We start from the raw sequence: 21,927 nt of genomic DNA, 5'->3' as shown, positions 1-21,927 counted from the left end.
GTGGAATTCTCTGCCCAAGGAAGCAGTTGAGGCTAGCTCATTGAATGTATTCAAATCACAGATCGATAGATTTTTAACCAATAAGGGAATTAAGGGTTACGGGGAGCGGGTGGGTAAGTGGAGCTGAGTCCACGGCCAGATCAGCCATGATCTTGTTGAATGGTGGAGCAGGCTCGAGGGGCTAGATGGCCTACTCCTGTTCCTAATTCTGATGTTCTTATGTTCTTATGTATTCAAAGTAAGTTCCTGTTTAGGTTCTCAATCACTCCACTCAAGTATTGTTGAAATAATAGATCTAAAATAACTGAGATGTGGGATAACTGATCTTTTGAAGATGTCAGTCATTCCTATTCAGCGGGATAGAGTTGAGGACACTCGTCTCAAAGGCAGAGTCTCGATTAAGGAGATCTTCAAAGTGGTCCTTCCAGCGGGCCCTGACTGCCTCGGTATCCTTAATGAGTGTCCCCACATTCTTGGCTTGCAGTTGTGTGGGGCCTTGGGTGCTTGGGCCTTAGGTGGACTTAACTGGGAGGATAGACACACCAACGTCAGTGTTCTCGATCAGGCCAACATCCCCAGCATCGAAGCACTGACCACACTTGACCAGCTCCGTTGGGCGGGCCACATTGTCTGCATGCCCGACACGAGACTCCCAAAGCAAGCGCTCTACTCGAAACGCCTACACAGCAAGCGAGCCCAGGTGGGCAGAGGAAACATTGCAAGGACACCCTCAAAGCCTTCTTGATAAAGTGCAATACTGGCACCTGGGAATCCCTGGCCCAAAACCACCCTAATTGGAGGAAGAGCATCCGGGAGGGCACTGAGCACCTCAAGTCTCGTCGCCGAGAGCATGCAGAAACCATGCGCAGACAGCAGAAGGAGCGTGCGGCAAACCAGACTCCCTGCCCACCCTTTCCTTCAACCACTGTCTGTCCCACCTGTACCAGAGTTTGTAATTCCCGTATTGGACTGTACATTCACCTGAGAACTCACTTTTAGAGCAAGTCTTCTTCGATTTCGAGGGACTGCCTATGATGATGTTGAGTAAGATGAGCAGATCCCCCATGGCAGTGCTCACAGTGAGTCAGAAGATACACAGTTTTATGACTATAGGCTGTTATCAGCAACGTGTACCAGGCACAGTGTTACAGGAAGTAAGTATGAAAATTGTTGTGTATAGAAGAACTCCATGAGGCTGAGTATTGTCAGCTAAACTTAGTGTGACCTTAGTCTTCTTTTTTACAACTCCAGAGTGCCTAAACAACATGGCAGCCAACCTTTTATACTGGCCCTGCATGTGTGGACCCTCTGGTGGCAAGTATTACATGGTTACAAAGATAACAAAACTTAAAAGGAAGTGCATAGTATAGGAAAGACTTTAAGTTGCCCTACTTTTTGTTTTTTTCAGCTTTTAAATAAGATCACATTACCTCACCTGTTTTTTTTATTGATTTGTAGAATTTTACAGATTGAAACAATTTGGCCCATTCTGCCTGTGTCGGATTTCTGAACCAAATAGTCAGTAAGTCCAATTTGCCTGCCCTTTCCCCAGTGCTTTTAAATCCTTTATTTTTCTGAACCCATTCAAATTTCTGTTTCCATTACTGTTTCAGACATTCTTGTGTTGTTTTGACAGGCGCAAACCTTTCTGCCGGGGATATATACATAACATTTATGAATTAAAAAAAATAAAAATATATATATATATATTCGTTCACGGGATGCGGGCATCACTGGCAAGGCCAGCATTTATTAGAAGGTGGTGGTGAGTCGCCTTCTTGAACCGCTGCAGTCTGTGTGGTGAAGTTCTTAGTATACTTCTTTGTAGCAGTTTGGTACAACTGAGTGGCTTGCTTGGTCATGTCAGAGGGCAGTTAAGAGTCAACCATATAGCTGTGGGTCTGGAGTCACATATAGACCAGTCCAGGAAGGGCGGCAGATTTCCTTCCCTAAAGGACATTAGCAAACCAAATGGGGTTGTACAACAATTTGGTAGTTTCATGAGGCCCAAGTTTCGGCATCAGGTGAAAACGGCGCACCTCCGAGACTTACGTGACCTGGCTGGGCTTGAAGGTGCGCCGGAATATTTTGCTGCAATTCTCCGGTCTTCCTGGACCGTGGCGTGGCGCGGCGTGGCGCAGCGCAGTCCTCCTGGGGCTAAGCCCCTGCGTGTCTGAAGACTGCCGGCTTCGTTGCGCATGCGCGTTGCAACGTGCGCGCCTGCGCAATGGCTCAGCAGGGTGTTTTTCCCCAGTCTGTTTCAGAATGGTGTGGGTACCGGGGAGGGATGGAGGAACGTAGAAAGAGGACACTGGGGAGGTGATCGGTGGGAGAGAAACATGGGAAGGGCTGGAGAAGCATGGGAAGGGATGGAGGAGTGAGGCAAGGGATGGAGGAGCGAGGCAAGGGATGGAGGAGCGAGGCAAGGGATGGAGGAGCGAGGCAAGGGATGGAGGAGCGAGGCAAGGGATGGAGGAGCGAGGCAAGGGATGGAGGAGCGAGGCAAGGGATGGAGGAGCGTGGCAAGGGATGGAGGAGCGAGGCAAGGGAAGGAGGAGCGTGGCAAGGGATGGAGGAGCGTGGCAAGGGATGGAGGTGTGTGGGTTGGGGGGCACTCGAAATGATCGAAGGGCCGGAGGAGAGAGCAGGGGTGCCTCCGTCCAGCCTCCCCCCCAACCCCCGCATTCAGCCCCCCACAGCACCCCCCCCACGTTCCGCCCCACAGCCCCCCCCACGTTCTGCCCCACAGCCCCCCCCGCGTTCAGCCACACCCCCCCCGCCACACCCCCCCACACACCCCCATCTCACACCATCCCCACCACCACACCCCCACCACCCCCCCACACCCCCACACACACACACCCCCACACCCTCACCACCACCCCCACACCACCCCCCCACCCCCACCCCCCACACACACACCCTCACCACCAACCCCACACCACCCCCCACCCCACACCACCCCCCCACACACACACCCCCACACACCCACCCCACACACCCCCACACCCTCACCACCACCCCCACACCACCCCCCCACACACACCCCCACACCACCCCCCCACACACACACCACTCCCCCCTCCACATGCACCCTACCCCCCCACCCCTTACTGTCAGATACAGAGAGAGAGAGAGAGAGAGACACTGACAGAAACACCTTCCATTCACATAAAGGTCGGACTTCTATTTTTTTATTTTTTATGGTTGCTTATTACTTTGGTCATGGAGCTTTAGGTGCAGGGTTATTTCTAATTTTTATTAATTAATTGCTTATTACTTTTTGTGCTTCGTAAATGTACTGCTTTGTTTTGTGCTTACTGCTTTAAATGTATTTTGCTTATGGAAAATCCTCTAACTTCCCCCCCCCCCCCATGTTGTGATGTTGATGTGTCCTTTGTGTTTAATGCTTCCCACACCCACACCCCCTCCCTGTCCCCATCTCTGGCTGTGCCTGCATTAAACTTAACTCTAGGTAAGGTTTTTCAGAACTTACAAAAGTGGATACATACTCCATCCTAAGTTAGTTTGTAGTAAGTTTTCACTGCCGAAACTTGCAAAACAGGCCTAAGTGGCTGGACACACTCCCTTTTGAAAAAAGAAAATACCTTACCTAAAGCCAACCTCAACTAACTCACTAGAACTGGAGCAAACTATTATCCGAGAATTGCAATTTCTAACATACTCCAAACTAAACTAGTTGCTCCAAAAAACTAGGAGCAACTCCACCCAAAACTTGGGCCCATGGTCACCATTACTGATACTAGTATTTTGAATTTATTACTGATACTAGCTTTTTAGTTTATTTACATAACTGAATAGAAATTCCCAAGCTGCCATGGTCATGAATCCAGGCCTCTGGATTACTGGTCCTGTAACATAACCACTGTGCTACTGTGTCCACCCTTATAATAGCTGTCATTCATTGCTTTAAGTTGCCTTGAAGATAAATGACAGGAAATCTATTTATTGAAGTATTATCGGCATGCACATCACAGCAGGCTTAAAGGGGCCAAGGTCTATGGCTCTTCCAGTGCTCTCTCATCATTAGTCCAGCAGGCGTCTGGAGGGATGCTCTGTGAATTAGGCCACGATCCAGACACAGCGGACTCAGCCTCTGCACTGAGGATCTGCGGGGCCTCGGTTTGGGGTGGAACTTCCATCCGGTCACCCGTGTCAGGTGGATGGGGACTCCCAGACTGCGAGTTTTCTCGGGCCTGGCCTGGCAGTGGAGCAACTATTGGCAAGCCAAGCGACAGGTAGCCTACTTGTGGGGCCCGCCTGGAGATCCAGTCCTGGGATGTGGTGTTGATCCCCATAGAAACGTAAATATTGGTTAAGCATTCACAGTCCCCATAAAGGGTGGGGCGCTGGGTGAAGACAATATTTTGGGGGATGGAGAAGTAAACGTTCAGCCTCTACCACAATTTCCTGCCCCTCCACAATGATGGGCACCTGAGATCTTCCCATATAGTGGGGACACCTACTGGCAATATTTAAATGCCATCAACTCACCTTGACCCCATGTACTCTGGTGGCGTCAGGTGCAAAGGTCACCAGCGAGCACATTCCATGTTGTCCCCATAGATTTTTGGTATTTATGTGTGACAGTATTTGCCTTCTCTAGTGCTCTCCTTGTTAGCCTTTCCAACATCACAAACTCCAACATGTTCAAAACTCTGCCTCCTCCATCCCATCCGACATGCCCATCACCTGGTCCTCAACAACATCCATTGCCCCAATGCATCAAATTCAAAATCCTAGTCCTTATTTATGTATGTTCCATGGCCTCATCCCATCCTATATTTATAACTTCCTCCAGCTTTACATCCTGGCTCAAGCCTCTCAGTTCTCCACCTCTGGCTTCCTATGCCCTCTCCGCACCCATCCCCTCCCCCCCCCACGCCCCACCCTGCCGCCCCCATGCCCCACCTCGCCCCTCCCCCTCACGCCTCATCCTCCCCCCTATGCCCCACACTGCCCCCCCGCCACCCCCACGCCCCACCCCACCACCCCACTACATCATTGATGGCAGAGCTTTCAGCCATCTCACCCCTACTCTTTGGAAGTTCCTTTCTGAACTCCCTCTCTGCCTTGAAAATCCTTCTCTAAACCTATCCCTTTGATTGTGCCTTCCGTTATCTCTCCTATGTCATCCAGTTCTCCTCTTTGAAGCACATTTACGACATTAAAGACTTGCTATAATTGCAAGATGTTGTTGTTGTTACATTCAGGTTAAATTAAAAAAAACATTTTTGTTACGTTTACATCTGTACCAAATTGGACATTTTTACTTTCTATCTTAATTTAATTTAACAAGAAGAATCACAGAAATGGCAGTTAAAATATGACACACAGAACACAGTGGGGCTGAATTCGCGGCTCCTACGGGCACGTATGAGGTGCGCACTAAACATGCTCCTAAACCCGGAACTTGCGATCTCTCAGGAATTCTCTTGACAGATCGCACGCGTCCAAAAGTAAAGGGCCTCCGCAGATGGAGAGTTGAGCTATTTGCCCAACGTCTGCTCAGTGAATGCCCTTGAAATTCTTACGCCTGGTAATAGCAGGCGTAAGGCTTGCTTTTACCAGCATAAGAGTTTTTAAAAATAGAAAAATAAAATGTTATCACTTATTTATATATTAAAAACTGTGTCCATTAAGGTACATTTATATTTAGCCCTGTTAAAACATATTTAAAAACATTTTTAAAAAATAACTTTTTTGTCTAAAATAAATAATTAAATGGCATTTGAATAAATATAATGGTCCAGAAATCCCGTTTTTTCCTTCCCGCGGGCGTTCGAATGGAATATAGAGAAAAGATGCGCACCAACCTGAAGCTGCTGTGCCCACACGAGTTCCCAGTCCTGAGGCCTCCACTGACTGTGCATCACAGCGCGTGCACGTCGGAACATCAGGCGCAAGAGTTTTGAGGACATTTGCTGGGCAAGATATGGGTAAATCCCGCAATTCTGCCCTGGCAAATATCCTCGCTCCCGATAAGTGCGAGATCTGTCAAGCCAGAAACTTGACAGATCGGAAAAGCCGGTTTTCAGCGCAATGGCATTGTGCACTGAAAACCGACTTTTCCAATGCCTTCTCAGGTCCGTAGAAACTCGGTACGGACCCAGGGAGGCCGGGATTTCCACGCCAATGTGTTTTACTATTTATTTAATGTGTTTGTGTGATTTGGGGTTATTCCCATTCATACTTGTGGCAGCTCCATGGAAATGGAACTCACCATAAGTATGAATGGGGATCCCCTACTTTCATTGGTTGGGTTGGCCCACTTGATGCCAGGGAGGCTTGTGAAGCACCTGCACTCCTGGGATATGAGGGCCTTTACGCAGGCCTATGCGTAGAGGTCCAGGACCACAAGTCGCTGTGCCTCCCCAACCAGCAGGTAAGTTCACAGATGTTTTGCAGGTCGGAGGCATCCGCCCGCAGGAAGTATCCACCCGCAAAATGTGGGCCAGAGTTACACACTTATCACCCTGGTCACTATTGTGTTCCTAACACAGATGAGACTGCACACAGGGAGGTTAAAGTAACAGTGACCTCAGTTTTTAAAAAGACACTTCAGAGTGAGGAACAGGCCTTAGGGTCCGGCTTATATACAGTGCTCCCAAGGGATGTTGCACCACAGTCTCTCAAACATCCTTTTACTCATGATGGATTGGCTAGCGCCAGTGTCCAGTTCCATGGCTACGGATAAGCCATTCAATTTTACGTTTAGCATTATAGGTGGACATTTCATCGAAAATGTGTGCACCCCATGTACTTCATCATCTGCCTCCTCTCTCTGAGGCTCGAAATTGCTTTGATCCACCATGGACCACAGGCTGCAACGCGAGGGCATCATCTCCCCAGTGGAATTCAGCGAGTGAGCCAGCTCGATTGTTCCAGTACACAAAAGTGATGGCACGGTCAGGATTTGCGGCGATTATAAAGTAACTATTAATCGTTTCTCGCTACAGGACCATTTACGCGCTACTAAGGTAGACGACCTATTTGCGACGCTGGCAGGAGGCAAGACGTTTACCAAGCTCGACCTGACTTTGGCCTACATGATGCACGAGCTGGAGGAGTCTTCGAATGGCCTCACCTGCATCAACACGCACAAGGGATTGTTCATCTACAACAGATGCCCGTTTGGAATTTGGAATTTCCCCTGCCACGTGGTGGTTAGCAGGTTTTGCAGAGTTTGCAGCTCGTTTGCAAGCTTGTTGGAGGTGCCCCATTGTTCCACAGCTCTTGCAAACATACCCTTTGAAGCGGCATGAATAGGCTGAATGGAAGCCTCCACAACGCCAACAAGGTGTGAATTGCCTTGTATTCATCCTTTGTTGGGGACTCTGAGTCATCTGGGTCACCTGAGGCCTGCTGGCAGTTGCAGACTCGTGGGTTCTGCCCTGTACATTTCTGCTCGCAAACACAGTTCGAGTTAATTTATAAACATTGCTAGCATTTGTCTGCTGAGAGGTTTGTTTGTTGTTATCACTGGTGGACATAAACGCCTGTGCTATCGCAATGGCCTTGCTGAGGGTCGGTGTCTCTACAGTCAAAAGTTTTTGTAGGATGGTCTCGTGGCCAATGCCCAGTACAAAAAAGTCTCTGAGCATTTTCTCCAGGTAGCCATCAAACTCACATTGTCCTGCAAGTCGCCTTAGCTCGGCGACGTAGCTCGCCACTTCCTGACCTTCAGATCGCTGGCACATGTAGAACCGATACCTCACCATCAGCATGCTCTCCCTCGGGTTAAGATGCTCCCGAACCAGTGTACACAGCTCCTCATAGGCCTTATCTGTGGGTTTCACCAGAGCCAGAAGATTCTTCATGAGGTTGTAGGTCGGTGCCTCGCAGACTGTGAGGAGGACCGCTCTCCTTTTTGCAGCGCTTCCTTCTCCGTCCGGCTCGTTGGCTACAAAGTATTGGTCTAGCCATTCGACATAGGCTTCCCAGTCCTCACCCTCCGAGAACTTCTCCAGGATGCCCACAGTTTGCTGCACCTTTGCATTGGATTCGTATTCTTGTCGCCGGTTATTGGGTTCCTAAGACAGATGAGGCTGCACACAGGGAGGTTAAAGTAACAGTGACCTCAGTCTTTAATAAGACACTCCAGAGTGAGGAACAGGTCTTAGGGGCCGGCTTATATACAGTGCTCCCAAGGGATGCTGGGATCCCTTGGGACTTCAGGGGATGAGCTCCCTGGTGGAGGAACATGGGAGTGCATGCTTTACAGATATACAACAGTCATCACAACATAGAAAAGAATAGTCATGATTCTGCAATTGTTAACAATAATCTATATTTATATAAATACCCTGAAAATCAGGGAGGAAGGTGTATTGTGAGAGGCAACTTCATAGATGGCAATAGTTTGGGTTATAAGACTCAGAGCTCTGAAAGATAATTTAACCTAGTCTAGGATAGGTATAACATTTAGTACCAGCTTTCATATTTTTCTCAACAGTTTGTCCTCTATTATGGAATTTCTGTTCCAATTTTCCAGTCCCTAATCACGAGTTTGTTTCCTGTTTTTGTCAGAGTGTGTGACAGTAAGTTAAGACAAGGTTGCAGATTTTGTGCAACATGCCGTTAGTGAGGGCAGCGAGTGTATGTCTCAGAGCGGAGCGGCGACCCGTTACCTTACCCAGTTATTACAGTTTGTTTAGAGCTTTGGGGGTTTCTATCTCATCAAGATGCATTTATGGGCAGCTGCCAATAGATGATGAATGCATTTGAGCTGATCTGAGTCAGTGACATCTTCTGAAGGGGAGGCCCATGGGACCATCATGGAGTGGCTTACATTGGCAAGTTAACCTTGGGCCTCTTTCAGTATCAATTCCCCCCAAAATACACTGTGCCTCAGACATTGCCAGAATAGAATAAACTGTGTAACTGTCACACCACAACCCCTCTGAGGTAAGAGACGGGTCGGGGAATATTTGGTTCAGCAAGATCAGAAACAAATACACTGTTTACATATTTAATTTTAAATTTAATTCCTTTCTGACTACTAAAGGCTGCATGGTGGGCTGGTGTCTGCATCTTCTTCATATCCTCAGTGAGCAACAGTTCACCTGGGTCATACAGTATAACACACACTACTCATGTTTACTATTTCTATGTAAAATAGAAAGCCAGTAACCTGAAATAAATTGATTGTTAACACTGTGATAATTTGGTGATTGTAGATACATTGGCCTCCCAATATAATGACTCAACTCACCAGTCAGGTTACTGTTTCTGAAAATCCATAGATATTAGTCAAAGATTCCTTAGGGATCCCCTTGGAGGTTTTTGATATATCCAACGTTTATACCGGCAGCCAAATCTCCTTAAATTCCCAAGCCTGGGAAGTAGCAACACGTCCAAGGGTATATCAAAGAGGACCAAGGTGAAAGGTCTCACTTAAGAGAATCAGGAGTAGGCCATATGGCCCCCCAAACCTGCTCCGCTATTCAATAACATCATGGCTGATCTTTGACCTTAACTCCACCTTCCTGCCCAATCCCCATTTTCCTTGATTCCCTTATGGATGTACTGCTCTGTAACCCCTGTATAAAGGAGGTCCAGAACAGTAGTGACTGCCCAGGACTACAACAGAGGATAGGGTAGTGCCTGGATTCAAATAAGCGATGTACCAGTTTCGAAGCTGGATGCCAGATCTCCCTTTCAACACTATTGTGAGGGGCTAGGGGTCACCTCTTAGAACAGCTTACAATTTTATAGCCAGGTACTGCTGCATCATTGTTTGCCAAGTGAACGCATCAGTTGATTTGTGTGAATTGAGAAACTTCATGTTGGGGACTTTAAGAGCAGCATGTAGAAAAGGTATTGTGCGAGTATGATATATTTGTGTACTATGCTTTCTTAATCAAATACAGACAAGGGTAAAGTCGCTGTAACTCAAAGATTTTGGCCACAATTTTCCACTTGCTGGATTTTTGGCGCCCGTGCATGTTAACGTATGATTTGTTTGTGTACGTTTGCGCTAGAAAAAAAATCGGGACCTTCGCTAAATAAATATTTGAATTTGGCGTCTGCGCTAAAAACTCTCTGAGCATGCGCGAAAAGCTCAAGTTGCCAGGGTAACCAGAGACCCTGAAGCAAGCTGAAGCCCGCTCCCCCGAAAGGACTGCTACCCCACTGCTGCCGAAAGGGCCACAAAGGACCTCTCCCCCCGGCTGGACCCACAGCCATTGCTCCCCCCCGCCCCGCCCCCCCCAACCCCCTCCACCACATCCCGCCACCAGCTGGACCCGCTGCAATCCTGGGCCGAATGGCACTCCCGCTCTCCCTGCGAGTTGAAGGTCGGGAGCAGGAGGGCCATTCGGCCCGGGCTTGCAGCAGGTCCAGCTGGTGGGGAACAGTCCTTTCGGTCCGGAAATCTTCTTCCCTTGCTCCAAAAAGAGTTCTCTGTGGAAAAAAAAGCTATTTTATAGTGTATTCTTGTCCACTTGTGCGCGCGCTGATTCCTTAACTTAACGTATGTTTTTTTTGTAGGGTTCTTGGGCAGTGTGCGCCGCACTGAAAAAAATCTTGGACGGCCAAAATAGATTAAGGCCACAAAAACAGTGCTGGATCCCGTTTTGACTTGGGTCAGTGGCGAAAAAATTTAAACTGGCGCACATGGTCGGTGCCAGCATCCAAACGTTGGTGAAAGTTGGAAAGTGAGTATTTCACGCCAAAAAACGTTTGGACACCAAAAAGTGGCGGACAATCATGGTGAAAATAGGGGCCCTTATGTATAGCTTTTAACAGAGATCATTAAGTGGGCTGGTCGAATGCAGGGTGATGAAGTTCTTTGATAATTAGGTGCGTTCCACTTAGAGGAAACCCCGTTTACATTTGGAGACAGTGGCTGCTTCCTCTCAGCACCACTGGATCAGATATATTCAAGTTTGTTTCTATCGAGAAATAGTAATATAGGAGCCAATTAATTGAAAAATATTGGGCTAATATTGTCATGGAGTGCACTCAGCTGACAATGAATGGTACTTTATTTCAGTTGTATAGTGCTCTAGTTTATATTTATGCAGTTCTTATTATAGCAATAGGGCTCAGTGGTTTACTAGATTCATGGTGAAATGGACTGCCCTGTATAACAAAACTCAAGGGTTGATTAGCACAGAAGTGCAATTCCTAACATAAAATATCTGTCTTGCAGCAGCAAACTGGAAAAAATAGTTTCCTGCTGCAGGAAGAAATTAAATTAGGACGAGCTGCAATATTACATAATTAATTTTTTAACAACAGGCATGTTTAAAGCTGAATTCAAAACGGAAAATGCTGAAAACACTCAGCAGGTCAGGCATCATCTGTGGAGAGAAAAAGAAAGTTAACGTTTCAGGTTGCTGACCTTTCATCCTTTGAGGAACGGTGAATACCATAGCGAAGATAAAAGGTCACTGACCTGAAACATTAATTCTGTTTCTCTCTCCACAGATGCTGCCTGACCTGCTGAGTATTTCCAGCATTTTCTGTTTTTATTTCACATTTCCAGCATCCACAGTATTTTGATTTTGTTTTATTGTTTAAAGCTAATCTACCCCATAGCACAAATATATAAGCAAAATAATAGGTTTGCTAGCAAAATTAAAGCCCATGGGATTTAAGGGGCAGTGGATGGAAAATTTGCTAAGAGGCAGAAAGTAGAGAGTAGTGGTGAATGGTTGTATTCAGACTGGAGAGAGGTATACAGTGGTGTTCCCCAAGGGTTGGTGTTAGGACCATTGATCTTTTTGATATATAGTATGACTTGGGTATACAGGGCATAATTTAAAAGTTTACAGATGATAGGAAACTCAGAAATGTAGTTAATAATGAGGATGATAGTAATAAATTTCAGGAGGACATCATCAGACTGGTGAAATGGGAAGACACGTGGCAGATAGAATTTAATGCCGAGAAGTCTGCGAAGTGATAGATTTTGGTAGGAAGAATTGTTGTGTACGTAAGTAACAGACCAACTGAACCAGGAATAAAGTAACTTAACTGTGTCCTTTATAGCAACTCCCCAAAATGGTGTCCCAAAACCAGCATGAACCAGAATGTTCACAGCAGTGTGGGAATAGCTCCCGCAAGGTCCTAATGCCTGCCCAGTGTCCTGCAGAGTAGAGTATGAACACAAAATATTTCCCCCCTCTGAAAACACAGTCTATGAACAGACAAAGTCCTTGAGATAGCCAGGCCGTGTTCTGATATGCTGAGACCGGCGTGGAGCTTGCTGTGTTTGATTGAGGTTTTCGGTTGGGAAACAGAATGGTGCTTCTGTTCCATCCTGCTGGTCTGTTATCCTCTGAGTTGGGATCGGTCTACGAGCATTCCATCGAGTTCCATCATCGAGCTTGTAGGTGTGAAGGCTGAACTTTTGCCCGATTTGTTTTGGAGGCAAAAGTGAAGATATGAGCTTATGACTCTGGTTTGGGCGCTTAACTCTGACCCAATCTCCGACCTTCATGTTGGGGTTTTTGAGCCCATCGTTTTGTGTCAGTGTACGACTTCGCTTTTCGTTGGTGTTCCGAAATCTGGGATGCAAGTGTGTTTATCTTCACGCTAGGTTTGGCTGGGGGTTTGAGAATGTCCAGTAGCCAGCGAAGATTTCGCCCAATCATGAGCTCAGCAGGTGTCTTCCCCGTTAGCGAGCGCTTTGTCAAATGGTATGTGCAGAAAGTGGTTTGAACAGCTTCATCAAATGTTTGTCCTACTTCGAGGTTAGATTTCAAACCTCTTTGATGACACAGTTAAATCGCTCAATACCTCCGTTGCTTTGAGGATTGTACGAGGCAGTAAGGCGATGCTCGATAGCATGACGAGTGAGGAAATCCGCAAACTGGTCAGACACAAACTGTGGTCCATTGTCAGTGATTATGACCTCTGGGAGGCCCCACTTCGTAAACATACGCTGCAGAATAGTGACGGTCGTTGATGAGGTCACTGAACTTGTTGGAGCGATTTCTGGCCATTTGGAATGCAGGTCATGTACTACAAGGAAATGCTGGTGTTGTGGAGCTGCTTCAACTGGACCGAAGATATCCAACTGAAGTTGTTGCCATGGTCTTTGTGGCCATGGAATGGGCTTCATTGGTGCTGGTCGGATGTTTGTGGCCTTTTTGCTCAGACTGCATGCTTCGCAGCGTGAGACAAACTCCTTGATGCGAGTGTCAATCCTAGGCCACCATACTGAATCGCAACATCTCTGCTTCATGTGAACAATGCCAGGGTGTCCATCGTGTGCCAATGAGAGAATGCACTGTTGAAGCGACTTGGGAATTACTGCTCTATCACCACGAGCTAGGCAGCCATCGTTCCAAACGGAAAATTAATCACAAAATCTGTGAAATGTTTTCAGCTCTTCCAGAATTTGCTTAGGCCACTCAGTCTGGAGGAAGTGGCACATGTGCTGGAGCGTAGCATCACGCTGTGATTCGGTTTTGAGTTCGTCGCAGGAAACAAGGTTTCTGATGGACTGAGTGATGATCGACATGACATATGTGTCATCATCTGTGAACAAGTCAGCACCAGAGTCCGAAGCAGGTGTTGAGCGGCTGAGCATGTCAGCTACTACCAGCAATGTACTGTACATCAAAGTTATACTGATAAAGGTGATCTGACCATCGGCTGATTCATAGTGGCCTGTGCCTAGATCCAGTTGTAGTGAGTAGCGTAGTTAGCGCTTGGCGATCCGTACGGAGGGTAAATTTCCCGCCATAGAGGTAGATGTGCCAGTGTTCACGTGTGTAGATGCAAGCGAGTGCTTTGCATTCCCCTGTAGAGTATTTACGTTCTGCAGACAAGAGCGTACGAGAGGCAAAGGGTACTGGGTGTTCCAGGCCATCAATCCAGTGCGAGAGCACAGCACCCATGGCAGTGCCTGATGCGTCCGTGGTGATGTACGTAGTGGCATTCGGATCAAGGTGCGCGAGGATAGGAGGGGATGTGATTTTCTCCTTAAGCATGGTGAATGCCTGAGCTGGGAATCTGTCCATTCCCAAGGGACGTCCTTGCGCAGCAACTTGTGAAGTGGTTCGGCAATGTGCGCATAGTGCGGGACGAACTTCAGAGAGAAGTTGCAAGTACCGAGGAATGATGAACGTTCTTTGACATTGGTAGCCTCCGACATTCGCTGGATCGCGTCAATGTTTTCAAACGTCGGCTTGACACCTTGTGCTGTGACTCTGTAACCCAGAAAGTTTATTTCTCCAGCAGTGAATGTACACTTATCGGCATTAAGTGTAATGTTATGTGTAGCAAGTCTAGCCATAACTGCGTGAAGTCGCTGGTGATGTTCTTCCAATGTCCGTCCATGGACGACGATATCGTCAAGCAGATTGAGGGCTCCCTCTATGCCTGCTAGCATAGTAGTGACAATCTTCTGAACTGCACTTGGTGCAGAAGATAGTCCGTAGAGCATGTGTCTATACTAATACAGACCATCATGCATCGTGAATGCCGTGAGCGGTTTGCTGTCCTCTGCTAGGGGTATTTGCAGATAACCGGCGCATGTCGAGTTTCGTAAAAACTATTGAGCCGTGAAATTCTGAAGACAGTTTGTCAATGGTAGGAAGAGGGTACTTATCGGGGACCTCCTTGTTGACTCTTTCAGGTCAATGCATAGGCAGATCTCCCCATTTTTACGCCAAGCAATGACTAAGTTTGAGATCCAGGGTGAGAAGTCGATGCTCTCAATGATTCCCTGAGATTCAAGTCATATTAATTCTGCGGATACTTGGTCGCGAACCGCGAATGGGAGACGGTGAAGTCGCTGCGTAACCGGTTTGACGGAAGGGTCAACGAGGGGCCGATGGTAGAATTTGGTTGTCACTCCAAACCCTGTGAAGATTGTGGGATACTGCTTGTCAAAGTCCACCGTGTACACAGGTCGTAAACTTTGAACCCAAGCTTGTCAAAAAGGTCAACACCCATGAGACTTCGTCCCTTCGCGACATGAAAGGAAAAGTTCTCCAATGTTATGTCCTTGTAGTATATTGGGGACAGATATGACCCTAAGTACCTCAATACGTCGGAGAGTGGAAGTTGCAGGCTGCAGTTGACAGTGCCTGAAGTGGGTTTTGTACACAGCCTCACTCAATATGGAGCATTTGGCTCCAAGGTCAATGAGGAGACAGATGGGCGTGCCATCAATGTTTACCTCACAGTCCTTGAATTTACCTGGACCGATGTGCAAAATGTCACTGACGGTGTAAACCATACTGGGTTCATCACTATCGGGGTTGCCCACATGTCGAATATGCTACAATGAGCGACAGACACTAGCAAAGTGATTCATTTTATCACATGCAGCGCATTTCTTGCCACGTGCAGGGCAGTTAGGACTCTTTGCTGAGTGTGATTTGTCCCCACAGTTAAAACAGTGGAAGTTAGGCCCGTGATCTGTAGTGGGTGGTTCATTATTAGCCCTGGGTCTCTGCTGTGATTTCCACTTTGGACGAATGCTTTGCACCTGGGCTGTAGCTGCAGTCTGCTGCACAGGGGGAGCAGGAGATCTGATCGCTTTTGAAGCGGAAAGCGCTGATTCGATTTGGATGAGTATGAACACAACAAGAATGAGTTGAAAGACGAACTAAATGGTACAATTTTAAAGAGGGTGCAGGAACAGAGAAACCTGGGGGTTGAATGGTTCCCAAAAATTCCCATGAGTCCCTCTCCCTGAAAATTAAAGAAAAGCTCCTCTTGGACTGTTAAAAATGAGCTTTGGATTTTTCAAGTGGAGATCTAAGTTTTAAAAGGAAAATAAAACAAAAGGGGGCCAACCTCATGGAAACCCCCCCCCCCCCCCCCGGTGTTTGGACTTTTTGAAAAGAGAATTCAAGATGGACCTAAATTACAGAAGCCTGAGATCCCCTAAACATCTATGGGAAGGAGCATATCAATTTTAAGATTCTACAACATTTTGGCTGCGAGAAAGAATTACCGAATACAGGAGGTGGGGCTAATCTCTGTGAAGCATATTCATGTATTAAGAATCCCAGACTGTCTGGGGGAACTATGCAGCACCAATTCACCCCCTAAGAGATAATCAAATTACCAGCCATTATCTAAACTACAGAACTCATCCAAAATATGCAAGAAGCCAATTACCCAATCAACCACTATAGAAATCATGGGCCCAAATAGATGGCCAGGAAACTGGACAATCCTAAAACAATGCAAAACCAGTGATAGCACATTATCACACACTAATCGAGTTACTGCTGACTAGCCCACCAAAAACATTGACAAAGCAGACATTTGAAAATCAATGGACAGAACAGGTTAAACAAAGCCCAAGAACTGATTTGGTGTGAAGATAAGGAAGCCTGTTTTAGTATAATTAAAGGCCTGTTCTGGCGGTTAGGGGTGCTTCTAGAGACACTATTGAGGTAGCAGTCTCATTGCATAAGGTTAACACCAGCCTTGAAAAGTGGGACTCCGAAACGTCAGCGAAAGGAATCTCTAAAACCCAGTAGGACAGCACCACGACAGCAAACAGACTTTCAAAATGACTCACGGAACGTTTCAGACCATCGCGACCAATCAAACAGTCAACCGGAACCAACCTGACAAAACCGAGGAAAAACTGAAGATTTTTCCACTCTACAAGCTGGTCCTACACTACCAAGGGGTAAAACATTACCTAACGGACATTTTAAGTCTACCCTGACCAAGGAAAAGTGAATACTCACCCCACAAGTGCAATATGCACCTTACCGCATCAGCGGACTCAGCCCAACTGAAGAAGTGACGCAGGTTGAAGTCCCCAACGAGGTCCAGGGCAAAGACTACAGAGCCCGAACAACTAAAGCGAACCCCAGAGTTTGGAACAGGACCAGGACAACTAAGGCGAACCCTGGAATTGGAACTGTCAAAAGTGAATTGGTGAGCATGGTCCCTGAAACCCCAGAGTTCTAACTTAGCTAGATAGTGGTTCTGGGAGGTTGGGTTTTTCTTACTGTTCCTACCTGTTGATGTTCTTGTGTGTTTTCCCCTCCCAGATTTAGTGCACAAGTATTTTGGGAGGTGGGAGGACTGTGTCCTTTTAATCTGTTATACGTGTTATGTGTTCTTCCCAAATATAGAACATTTGAGTTGCCATTTCTCCCTATTTGTACCTGATTACTGTGATTATTAAAAACTTGCCTTTTTACTCTGTTTGAACACTATTAAACCAGTTTTGCATCCTGCCCAACTGACTCTGTCTCAGTTTCTCATAACTCCCAAATCAGTCCACAGTCTAGAATCTAGGGTGTGGGACACCTCGAAAATGCCAAGGAGTCAGAGAAACCTGACCAAAACACCACCCCCTACATAATGGCAACCCAGATGGGACTGTGGTGAAAGGGATGTGAGGAGACAGACTTTGGTTGTGAGAAAAGAAGTAAAATGGAAGAGAGGATTGCCTCCTATGTGGTCAAAAGAGTGAATGTAACAAAGAAGTGGGTACGCGATCTGTTGCGCGCTGAGCGTCCAGGGGACGCTGCAGCCCAGTGGACAGAGGGTAAAACTCACAAAAAGGCAGTGGAAAAGGCAATTTGGCTAGTATGTCTGCATAAACAGGTCCAACTCTTAGATTTGACAGTAGAGAAACTAAGGGCTGAACTGAGAGAGGCAGAGGAACAGTCTAGTGCACAAACAATCATAGGGGAAAGGTTAATGAGAGAGTTACATGAGCACAATGAGGAAAGGCTTTACACAGGGAAGAAGTTCAGGAATAGGTTGGATTATATGCAATGTCAGGTCACCGAGGCTAAGAAAAATTAATTGGTACTGCAAGAAGAGAACGCTCGCCTTAATAGACAAATTAAAGAGCAGGAGGAGAGAATCAAAGACATCCAGGCAACCTACAGAGTAACCAGCACTAAGGGGTTTGAGTCGGGAGATCACAGCCCCTGCCAGCAGCAAATTGAAAGTTTAAACCGCGCTCTGTCCAGGGCAAGAGACATGGTGTGCCTCATAAGTCCGGGTACGACCCGGGCAGACCTGGAAGAGCAGGAGAAAACTGTTCAGTCACCCACTGTGGCACCGGGGAACAACCCGGTTGGGCAGCAGGAGGGAGGGACAATTGCTCAGGCAGGCAGGGAGTACGGACCACCACCACCTGTGGCACCAGGGTTTAACTTGGTTTGGCAGCAGGGAGAGAAGGATGAGCTAGAACTGAAAGGGTCGGAGCCGGGACCAATGTGTCCGGTCTGACAGCAAAAGTTCAGCGCGCCTGTGGGTGGAGCACCGGGGGTTCTTGAGAGCCAATTCGTAGTTCCCCACACTACCCAACAGTTGAGGGCTATGGTAAGCCACCTGAGTAAGCTTACACATAAGGGAGACCCCTCCGTCCACTTCATAGAAGTGGAACAGGCAGCCGAGATTAGCGGATGTGATGACTCAGAGCAGGTCCTTTTCTCCCTGGATAGCAAGCTGTACCAGTCCCTTTCGGCGGAGTGCAAAAAGGGCAGGGATACAAAAGATGATGTCCGGGATGAAGTTCTGGAGGCCATGGGTCTAAATGAGGGAAGTCCCTTCTCCTGAGTGGAGAAGACAGTGCAGCTTGTGGGAGAAACCCCTCAGGCTTTCATTGACAGGCTGTGGCCGCTGTATCAGCGATCCTGCAGTATGGCTCTCGACCGGGCAAACCTTACACCAGGTGAACGGGCACAATGGCTCCGGAGCATAGTGGCGAACAGCCTGCCCCGGATCAAAGCCAGAGCAGAGCTTTGGTTTGACCCGAGGGACCCCCAAACCATCGAGGAAACAGTGATCAGGCAACTGACCATGGCATATCGGAACTGCAGGGGGGAAGAGCACCCACCCAAGGGAAAGGTACATGAGTTAAAACCCAGTCAGGGAAAGAAAAAGTGGCACCAGGAAGGGGGTAACCCTTCCGAAACCAAGCGTAACTGCTTTGGGTGCGGGAAGAATGGGCATTGGAGGAAGGACTGTAGGAATCCCTGGAAGGACAGGGTAGGAAAGAATCCCACAGTCCCAGCCCAAAAGACCGAGCCGTCGGTCTCTCCCCAAACATTTGAGACCGTGGTGGCTGCACTCCGAACCGCACTAATGGGTCCGGGGAAGGTAGCCACGGCTACCGGTACAGTGATACCATCTGCCCCATCTCACCCAGATTTATGACTAAAACCAGCACAGCCTGTCTACCTGTGTCCCCTAGTGTACGATGCCTGGAGGCGACCGTATGTCGAGATGGAGGTGGAGAGAGGAAAGGGGACTTATTTTCTGGACACCGGAGCATCAATGCACCATAGTCTATGCAGATGACCTCACAGCCTCACTTCTATCAAACGGGACCCCCTACAGCCTAGTGGGATTCACGGGCAATGAACAGGCTGGCTCATTCTCCATCCCGCTGTCCATTCAATTAGGAACACTGCATACTAAGTGGACGTGTGTCCTGATGAAGTGGGAGCAGGAGGGAAAAGGAATCCTGGGGGCCGACTTTATTATAGGTCACTGGATTCTAGTGGATTTAAGAAACCATTGTCTGTGGGGGGCAGCCTGTACCCGTAAAGAAAGTAAAGTAGCAGTCATCCCAGAGAAACAGGGAAAAGGGACCTTCTGTACAATGAAGCCAAAGGAGGGTTACGACCTTGAACTACTGGTTAGTAACACTCCAGTGGAGTACCAGGCTGATGTGTGAGCACACCGCGCCACGTTTGCCACTCACAAACATGATTGTGGGAGAGTAAACGGGGTCGAGATCAGTGTGAGTGGGGACCCCATGACCCGACCACAAAAGCAGTACCATTTCCCCAGGGAAACAGAGGCAGACATGGAAACGGCCATGAGTTCTTTGGTTAAACAGGGGGCTATTGAGACCGATAGCCACCCATGTGAACTCTCCACTGTGGCCGGTTAAGAAACTGGACAACTCCTGGAGATCCACGGTGGACTACCGGGTACTCAACCGTAACATCCCCGCCTGTGCACCCACGGTCACAGCTGTCGCCGGCCTCATTGGAAGTATCCCAGCCTCCGCAACCACCTTCACGGTGCAGGATATTTCCAACGGGTTTTGGTCCATTCCCTTGCGAAGGGAGGATCAGTACAAGTTGACTTTTACATTTAAAGGCCAACAGTACACTTGGAGCTGTCTGCCCCAGGGCTTTCACAACAGCCCCAGCATTTTTCATCAATGCATGGCTAGCTGCTTGAAGAGTTTTAGCAGACCCCGACAGCTGGTCCAGTATGTGGACGACCTAATCCTATTCACCGATGAGGGTGAGGAGCATGGCCCACTGCTGGCCGAGCTGCTGGAGCTACTTAGGGAGGAAGGTTTTAAAGTTAACCCCAAGAAGGCACAGATCGGCCAAAAGGAAATAAAGTTCCTGGGACTGACGGTGCACGCTGGGGAAAGAGCCAATGACAAGGCCAGAAGGGAGGCAGTACAGGAATTACCAGCCCCCAACACAGTAACGGGAGTTTAGTGGGATTGGGACGAGGGTTGCGAGGCAGCATTTAAACAACTCAAGGAAAGGCTGCAGACCGCACCGGCCCTAGGAGCGATTGATCAGGGGAGAGAGTTTTTCCTGGAGGTGGCAGCCAGCGGAGACAGTCTGAGCGCAGTGCTGTTGCAGGAATGGCACGGCCAACTGAGACCGGTGGTTTACTCCTCCAGGATACTCCCGATGTGGAAAAGAGGTACTCCAATTGTGAGAGGCACTTACTGGCCACTCACTGGGCTGTGAAGAGATCTTTAATCTTCACAGGAGGGTCCCCTATCACACACCTCACCCACCAAATGCCTACCCAGATGCTCCTGGATGGGAGGATTAAAGATGGGACAGTGAGCAGTGCTCGCATCGCTCACTGGACCCTACTCCTCTCCCAGATGGACCTAAGGGTAAAAGGCCTCTGCGAGCCAAGGCTCACAGCTAACATGATTTACCCGGGGACAGCCCACCGGTGCTCTGTAGAAGGGGTATGGGAAGTCAACGTAGGTTTTCGGGCCGGGATACACCCCACGGGCCGCGAAATCTATGTAGATGGTTCAAGCACAGTAACTGCTGGTGAACGACTCACAGGGTGCGGAGTCTATGACCCAGAGACGAACATTGCCCTCGCTATCAAACTCCCCAGCACCATGAGCGCCCAGCATGCCGAAGTGTCCGCAGTGGTATATGTGGTCACACACCCCGAGAAATTCCCTACCCCGTACACGATTTGCTCGGACAGTATGTTTACATGCAACTCGTGTACGGAGTACCTGGTCATCTGGTCCCGTCGGGGGTATACCTCAGCCGATGGGAGACCTTTGGCAATCAAGCCCCTACTGGAAAAGATCATGACGGCCGTAGGGGAGGAAAGGGAGATTTACATTCACAAGGTGAAAGCCCACTCGACCACTGAACCTCGAGGTCAGGGAAACCAGCAGGCAGACGTGCTGGCTAAGGAGGGTGCTCGTAAAGGGAAGTTTTGGGATCCATACACCCTAGACCCCATAGCAGCAGTTAGGGGCAGGGTAGGAACGGCAGGCAGGGCAGGGGTAGTATTAACCCTGGAGCTGAAAACAGTTCAAACCCAGGATCCAGTCCTAAGAACTGCTTTAAATGCACTAACCAAGGGAGAAAAGGTAGAAGGACCATACGGCGCAGCAGCCATGACCATTAAAGAAGGCATGCTGTTCAGGGGAGAGCAATGGGTAGTGCCACAGCAACACAGGAGGGAATTCCTCCAACTGGCCCATGAGGGTCCAGGAGCGGGGCTACCCGGACCTGAGACCACCTGGCAATGGGTGGAACAGGCAGGGTGGTGGCCGAGACTCAGGGAGGATGTCCACGAGTTCTGCGCCGACTGCCTAGTGTGTGCTGCTAACAACCCTGCCCCCCAAAAAAGGAAGGTGTCTATGGGACACATCAGGAGGGTAGAGGGACCATGGCAGTCGATTCAGATCGACTACATTGGGCCCTTACC

Source organism: Pristiophorus japonicus, chromosome 13 (assembly GCF_044704955.1).
Source record: "Pristiophorus japonicus isolate sPriJap1 chromosome 13, sPriJap1.hap1, whole genome shotgun sequence".
Taxonomy (NCBI): domain Eukaryota; kingdom Metazoa; phylum Chordata; class Chondrichthyes; family Pristiophoridae; genus Pristiophorus; species Pristiophorus japonicus.
The sequence above is the reverse complement of the archived record's forward strand: the minus strand, read 5'-3'. Positions refer to the sequence as shown.